Source organism: Scophthalmus maximus, chromosome 12, assembly GCF_022379125.1.
Source record: "Scophthalmus maximus strain ysfricsl-2021 chromosome 12, ASM2237912v1, whole genome shotgun sequence".
Lineage (NCBI taxonomy): Eukaryota > Metazoa > Chordata > Actinopteri > Pleuronectiformes > Scophthalmidae > Scophthalmus > Scophthalmus maximus.
In genome coordinates, this window is record NC_061526.1 from 5,236,312 (window position 1) to 5,244,653 (window position 8,342).

Below are 8,342 nucleotides of genomic sequence, written 5' to 3' on the forward strand. Positions count from 1 at the left end.
CAAATTTCTCCTGAAAATGCTGAAGTGTAACCTTAACTAAAGTTTCAAAACTAAATCAGAATGATACATTTTTACAATGAGCTAGAGGGAGTGAATAGAGGTTAAAACACAAACGGTATCCATCAAACGGTATCCATGGGGCATGGATACCGTTTGATTGACTACTAGTACCGTCCAATGGGTGCAGGTCACAGGTGGACGTGCATTGTCCTCGAGCTCTGTCAGGCCCACCCATCACTCTTCCTAATGTCAACTTCTGGAATTAAATAGAGCAAGATGGCGGTGGGCAAAATCCTAAATTCAAGGCTTCAAAATGGTAGTTCACAAACCAATCGGTGACGTAACGGTCAATATGGTTAATTTGTACGACGTTTCTACTATTATCAGCTTCTCTGTTTTTCCACTATCACTTCTTATGTGTCTTGCCAGTCTCTCTCTCTCACTAAGTCTCTTCTTTCTAGGATTATTCCCTTTTAATCATAAATGTCCTTCATGGCTTTTTTCTCAGCTTTCTAAAGTCTACATCTACCTGCATCTGAGACGATGCGATTGAACGCATTGAATATGTGAAACATTGCTATGGATGATGAAGTCAATGCAATCGATTCTATGCTAATCCGAATACTTTACATTGTATTACACAGAGGCACTCTTCAGCCGGTTATTTTTCATTTTCGGAGAAATGACTACAATAGGCCAAAAAAAAAGAAAGGGTGGGGAATCAGTATTCACATGAAATTAGTTTACAGAGAATAACGGCTATTTCCACCAAGGGGATTGTACCGAAGAAATTGCTATGAGGTGGCAATGATTTAGATGTGTGTATCAATGAGAAAGGTTGGAAGAAGAGAAAAGAGCGAAAAGACAAAAGGAAATAAAACGCACACACTCGTACACACGGGCGTAAGTGAGACAGATGTGGGTTGCCAAGCGGCCTCCAACTGTTCATAATGAAGGGCATTCACCGTTCTGTTCCGGCTCTCCCAATGTCGGCACAATTCCCTCACACTGGGCCTTCTCCCCTCCCCCTTGTGCCCTCCCTGTTATCTGTACCTCTTTCCTCTCTCTTCTACGTTTCTATCCTCAATCCTCTTTGGAGCAAAGGACAACTGAGTGTGTGGAGGAGAGAGGGAGACAGAGATAATAGGAAAAAAAAGTGAATCGAGAAAGCGGCAAAGGGAGCGGATCTGCAGGACAGCTTGGAGACCAGCGTGCGGTCGCGCTTGTCACTTCTCCCTCCACCCGTCCTGTCGCCTGGCAGGGGCTTATGTGCACAAGAGCGCTTACTGTACCTGGGCATCTGCGGAGCTCCACCGGGTGGGTGGGGGAGCACCGCAGGCCTCAGCACCTCTTTAGCAGCCAGGCAATCTGCTCCGTGAGCCCCGTCCTGCCGGTTGGACCACGGAGGACCCACTCACAATGTGTCCACCCACCCACCGGGGAGCATGGTCAGAGCGGAGGCAAGATGGTAGATGAGGCACAACAAACACACATGCGCTCATTCAGCCTATTCCCACTGGTGTTTTTAGACACCAGTGATTCCCAACCAGGGGTAGGCCTACATGTAACTGGGTATTTATGTGGTTGCCAGGCAGTACAAAGAAAAACTTAGGGTAGCTCAATGTATTGGGGGGATTACAAATTTTAACATTTAACATTTAAAAAATACACATATCTTCAGATTACAAATTAGTGTGATGTTAATCTATACACTTGTCAGACTCTAAAGCCAAAGAGACTGCATGATATGTAGTAAGCAGGTGATTATTTGAAGTGGAGTAGTCAGCTGAAAGCATTTGGAAAAACGGGTTAAAATTATTGCAAAGCGGTCAAACTAGTTACTAAAAATACTGAATAAAGTGTGTCAGTAAGAAGCATGTAACCCTAAAAAGCATTCAAAGTTAGCTAAAAGTAATGAATGAACAATTTAAATAAACCCCTCATTTTAAAATGAGGCTGATGCATTGGTAGTTTAAAGATTAGCTAAATATGGATTAACAATTGGAAGAGGTAGCCATGAGCAGATGAAGACCCTGAGGCTACATCGATAGTAATATGGACGCAAGTCGTGACCCAGAGATTTCAGACAAAATGGGACCATCAGCATTTCCAAAGTTTTCCATTTTAGGTATACCGAAACTCAGGAGTAGTGTGGACGGCAGGCGTAAACATAGCAAGAGAGATGCATTTTAATATTCAGACGTAATAACGCGGATGTAGCCTCAGCACAACTCTTAAATGGATGATATTTACTATCCCATGCATGAGCACAAATTTTCAGTTACTGAGACAAGTAACCGTGTGTGTCTGAGGCAATATTTGCAAAAGATTCAGTAAAGACACTATTTCCGAAACGCTTGTTCCGAGGAATTGAAAAACGATAACAGATTGCAACTCATGACGTTCGCGCTGTTTAGGCCACCGCGATACGGATGAGTGTCGGCCAGAAACATCACGAAAATGTTGAGCTAACTGGCAGTTGACATCCTCTCATCCCTTGAGGTCGCTTCCGTCCATACCTCAGCGCTGCATTCTCCAGCTTTTGCAGGAGATACCCCCCCCCCCCCACACACACACACACACCCTCGCCCCGAGCTCAGGGCGTCTGGAGTAAGGAGTGAACAGCTGTTTGAATTAAATCTGCAAGAGTGAGTCTAGACGGGGCCAGGTTTATTGAAGCGATGTCGACTGTCAGATTGATGGAAGACAAGGGGGAGATGGCTCGGCTTGTTACAGGCAAAGCCAAACTGGATGCTCTGGCTGTAAGCTGCTGTAAATCTTGTCTGTTTGATGGGGAGATTAGTTGTAATTCTGAGGGACATAAATACGGTGTTAGCTTGGAAGTGAAACTGGCTGGAAAACACGAACATGGGGGGGGGGGATATAGACAGTTAGACCAAACATAAGCTGTAGCTGTTTGGTTTGCATGACAGATCCGTTCATGTTTAAGATATCGCACCTCTTGGCGTGCATGTTGGGATTCATTTTCATAAGCGCACACCCAGCTGATTGTCAATACATTAGCTCAATCAGTTAAATCTTCGGGTGAATTTATTTGCAGTATGTCCTTGACGATTTTCATTGAGGGTTCATAAATTACTTGAGGACATTTCAAAAATGTCACTCTTGACAAAAAAAAAATTTTGAATGGGGCTCAGTTAGCATCAGTGTTAGAAAAGGATAAGTCCCACAAACCCTGTTACTGTACATTTTGGTCAAACACAGTTTGTCTCATGCATTTAGATGTAAGTTTGAAATGTTGGCCTTTTAACCATATTTTACATAACCTATTAACATAACATGTTTCTCTGAGCCCATGTGTGTCTTTTGCTGCATGTCAGGAGGATTACAGTACATTTTAGTATGTATGCCGTGTTTGCTGTGTGCGCGCGCACGGCGTCACCCACCTTTCAGCTGCGACTGTGTGGTAGCGTCCGCAGCAGTGTGCACAGGGCGTGCGTGTGCTGGAGTGTCTATGTGAGGAGGTGTGCACACCGATCGTGCCTCACCAACTCTTTTGAAAGTGACTCTGACAGTTTGGATAACAGTGCTACGCTGCTTCCTCACTGCCCACACACAAAGAGACACACACACACCACGACAGTCACGATGCCTTCAGATGGCGGGCTCCTGCGACGGCAAGTGTTAGGGGCCAGCTTATAATTAACTCGCCTGCCAAGTGGTATTATATATCATCAAGGGCTCGACATTGGCCTTGAAGAAGCTAAAAAAAAAGTATGGCGGCGCTATTGTTTGCCGTCTAATAAGGTCAGCGCAGTGGCATGGTAAATTACAGTTATTTCTACCATTTAGACAACACGTGGTCAGACGTCGACTCCTGCTTCTCACATGAAGGTTTTCTGGGCCTGAAGGAGGAAGCAACCGGGGTTCTGGTGTGTGTGTGTGTGTGTGTGTGTGTGTGTGTGTGTGTGTGTGTGTGTGTGTGTGTGTGTGTGTGTGTGTGTGTGTGTGTGTGTGTGTGTGTGTGTGTGTGTGTGTGTGTGTGTGTGTGTGTGTGTGTGTTGTGTGTGTGTGTGTGTGTGTGTGTGTGTTACTGCAAAGTGCAGTTCAATCTTTCACAAGGAAAGGACAGAAATACCCAGAGACACGGGAGCGAAGAGGGAGAGCTCGTGACTTTCAAGCCAAATGATGGCAATTAATGTTGTTGTTTATCAGCTTGAGGCAGATTCTTCTTCTTCAATTAACTCAGTGTGCGCACACTCATGTGGTTTGATGAGTTCTGTATCCATCTAAGTGGACACACTTGCGCATACTGTACAGTGCACTGTCTGCATCTCCCCCTGCTTCTGTCTCAGACGATCCATCTCTGTAGTGTACGTGCAGATGTACGCGTGCACATTTTCAGTGGTGATATCTTTTGTTTTACTCAGTTCTTGCTCGAAGTTTGTTCGGCCTAAAAATGAGACTTTGTTTTGTTTTCGTTTGGAACAGGAACAGATGGTATGTACCCAAGTTGGGCATTTCTACCTCTATCCAATAATGTTACAAGTCATTTTTTTTCCCTCTATCGCATTATATAACAGATCCGGGTGTGTTTTCCTTTTCAAAGGCTAAAGTTATTATGTTTCTGTAAAAAAGTCAAAAGTGTCTGTGTGTATGTGTGTGTGTGTGTGTGTGTGTGTCAGCATGCATGCCTGCATGTACACCAGCCCTCTCTAACCAGGTGGTACCTGTATTCCATCTGGAGTCCTCAACTCTTTCTAATATTGGAAATTAGGACATTAGCGGTAATAGAGATCTAAATTACATTCATCTAATGTTACCTTTGCCAATTGCAATCGCACACCGCGGATTAAGCAAATAGTTTAAGTTGCGGCAGCTATTTAAGTTGAATGTCACCTCAGCAGGTGTCACTCCTATAAAGTCCAATAGTGATTGAAATATTATATTATCTCCTGTAGGTGTATGGCCCCACTGCGCCTATACAAACTCTGCAAACACATGTGTGATGGATGACTGTTTTATGCTCAAGGCATACTTAAATTGTAATGATCTTTATATGGTTGAGCGGCAGACTCTTAGCCAACTGGAACTAAATGAGCAGAGGGGGTATTGCAGATTCTAACCTTGCCCCTTCTCAATTAGGGCCGTGCAAGCAAATTTCCCCATCTCACTTGTTGTTTTGTCCTCTTATAGCTATTCCCCCTCCCTGCATTACTCTGTTGTAGAATTACAATAAACTAATTCCTGCCTGTTTCGCACAGACTGTGAATAATGGGAGTGACAAAAAGGGTCGCTCAGCAGCAATAGTCGCACAGCCTCTAAGCACTGTTTTGTTAGGCTTGGCTAGCTTTTGTAATTATGTTTCCCCTGCAACCTCCCCTGACCATGTATAGCCCAAAACTCTGGAATTCAAATTGCTGAAGTATAAAATGCATTTCACTTTGCAATATAATCACCACCAACTCTATCAAAATGTTATGAAGCTTTGTTTCATTCCATGCATAGAACATTTAAGTAAAACAAAGTGATTCTGTTCAACAACTATTGCGACGGCGTGGATTTTGATGCACAACAGAACTTTTGTGTTACTTTGAGAATGTAAGCCAAATACGATATCCAGTGAAACAATTTTGAACAATGGTGACTTACCACGCTGTCAATGCATTTTAGTTCAACGTCGTGGTCTGATTGTCATTCCTGACTCCAAAGATATCAACTTTCTTTGGAAAATCTGAAGAAGTGTAATTACAAATGTGTACATTGTCCGGTTGCATAGGCTGCTCCTTTCATGCTATTGAAAGGGGAAACATTTCTGGGCTCAGAAGTCTAGCTGTTTAACTTCGTCTAGCCCTTTTCTGTTTTGCACCATTGTGTAATTACCATTAACGGTTATTTCCAGTGGTGGTATCTTCACAGCAGCAATGTGGAGGGGGGGGAATGTCACTAAATCCTGATAAACTTATCTCAGAGGCCCTAATTACCTCAGCTTAATGAGTTACAATCAACAGATCTTGCCAGCAATCTCCCAGTTACATCACGGAGCATGTTTGGTTCAGAGGTTGGAGGTGGGGGAGTGCTGTTCCTTAATAAAAACCCAGCATGGTACCCCCCCCCCCCACACACACACACACACACACACAAAAAAGCAGAATACAGTGATTTGAAGCTTACACAAACACAGAGAAAAGCAGCATACAGTGATTAGTATGTAGTTGTAATCCAGTAAAGGAAAAGGGGATTTCTGTTGTTGAATCAGTGGAGGAAGGGGTTAATTAAGACCAGAGACAAAGAGGTTACCAAATGGTCATGAAAGTACAAGATATTATTGTTTTTATCTTCTTTAATACTCGTTTTGATACTGGAAATAATTGCATGTTTTAACATTGCAGATTGCACTGTCTGAGCCGAACAAATGGAATTATTTTCTCCTTGCAATGGCGCAGCTAACGACTCGCAATGGACTGTTTACAGAATCTTTTCACTGCCTGAATATCAATAGAGGATGTGCTAAAAGAAGAACAAAAGAGCCGGGGGGGGCAGCGGGGGAGAAAAGATAGCCTTGAACACATAATGTCATTCAGATTCAGATTGTCTCCCTCCTCTCCTTCCTTATCTTCATCATCCAAGGCCATTCTCTGGTCAACAAATTCCCTCCGCATGTGGTCAATTAGGGTTGGTCACTGCTGACAGGGTCAACGCTGGGTCTCCTGACCACAAACAGGCGGAGCTGGCCCCTCTGCCCCCTCATTGGCCGCGCCACTTCATCCCCTCTGTCTATCAAGCAGAAGGGCGGGGTCGAGTAGGAGGCAGTGCGAGCAGTCGTTCCCCCGGGGCCTTCTAATGATGACAGGGGCTTCCTCCAGGGCTCATTAAGAATATCATCTGGATGAGTCTCCCTTAAAAGCACATAAAAGACTCTGTGTGGTTGTACAAGCAGCTGCAGCATGTTCTCACCGGGATTATGGGCCAATTTACCGAGTGTGAACTAGAGCAGCTCGTGCACACGTCCTCCAATCCTCAACCCTCGTCGTCGCGGAACCGTTTCAGGAGAGACTTGAGATTCCGCGGACATAAGCACGAAATGCAGGCGTTCCATGCAAATGGAACATTCGGATGAAGCAGCAGTTACGTGACTTTGGCGATCCTGTCAGCATAACAAGGCTGTCGCCCCTCACCCGAACACGCCCGCTGTCTTCCTCCCTCACTCCCCCTCTCCTTCTGCTCTCGTCGGCTTAGAGTCAAAGTTCTCCCTTAATCAGCACAATGCTCTCGGTGGCAGGTGTTAGTGAGCTTTTTTTCGGGCTTCTCGATCACCCCAGGGGGAGCGCGCTGGCCTCTGATGCTGGGCTCACAGCGGGAGGTGTCATCAGGAGGAGGGCCACCCACGGCGGCGACAGAATCCGGCAAATTGCTCTCTCCGCGGCAAAAGGGAAAGGTTAGGGCCGCGGGATTAATCCAAGCGGCAATTCAGCGCGCAGAGCTGCAGCAGCAGGTTAGCAAGATGCGTGTTGCTCACCAACAGCGGTTTGCATGCATATGACTGAGTGTTGACAACATGACTCCAAACTAATTCGATGAGAGAAAATTCGCTGGGCTGTTTTCAGACTGATTACATATGAAGATGTGTAAACCCAGTCATCACGTTTTATTAATGTACACCTTAAAGCTAATGAAGACCACGGTTCTGTAATGAACCAGGTTACATAGTTAAAAGGTGTTTCTTTTATTTAGCCTACCTATATAAATGAGGTGGACAAAATAATTTGAACACGTCAGTATATTGCAATACATTTCAACAATACCACAAACATAAAAGCTTCTCGCTTTGCAACAGGCGATGGGTTTCATTACAGGACTGTTGCATCAGACTCATGAATAGATGATTTTGTAATATCATTACCACACAGTGCCAGTCTGTCATGGCAACTACACATTTTGAACATTGCTGATGAGCTGTTCATGTTAAAAAAAAGTGTACAATAGGAGTCAGAGCCCTCTTCGGGATGTACTAATAATCTACTGTATACTAGGACACATGGAAAAAAAACACCTCAATTTAAAATTCTGAATTGAACACTCAGCGTCGGAGTGTCTTAACAAAACTGCCAAGAAACATTTTCACCTCTCGTCACGAATCCAAATCTGTTTCTCCTCCAGTCACATTCCTCCATTGTTGTTGTCATGTACATTTGCAGCTCTAAATTTTGCTTCACATTCTGCTCAAACCGTGATTTAGAAGTGTGCTGCTAATTGGGATGACTGCTCCACACACACTGTATGCAAGAATAGCTTTACAGTAAGTGTGTTTTCACCTGAGTAATTTTGCTAATGGCTTTTTCCATGAATTAAAGTTGGAAAATGACTTTTTCCCAAGTCAA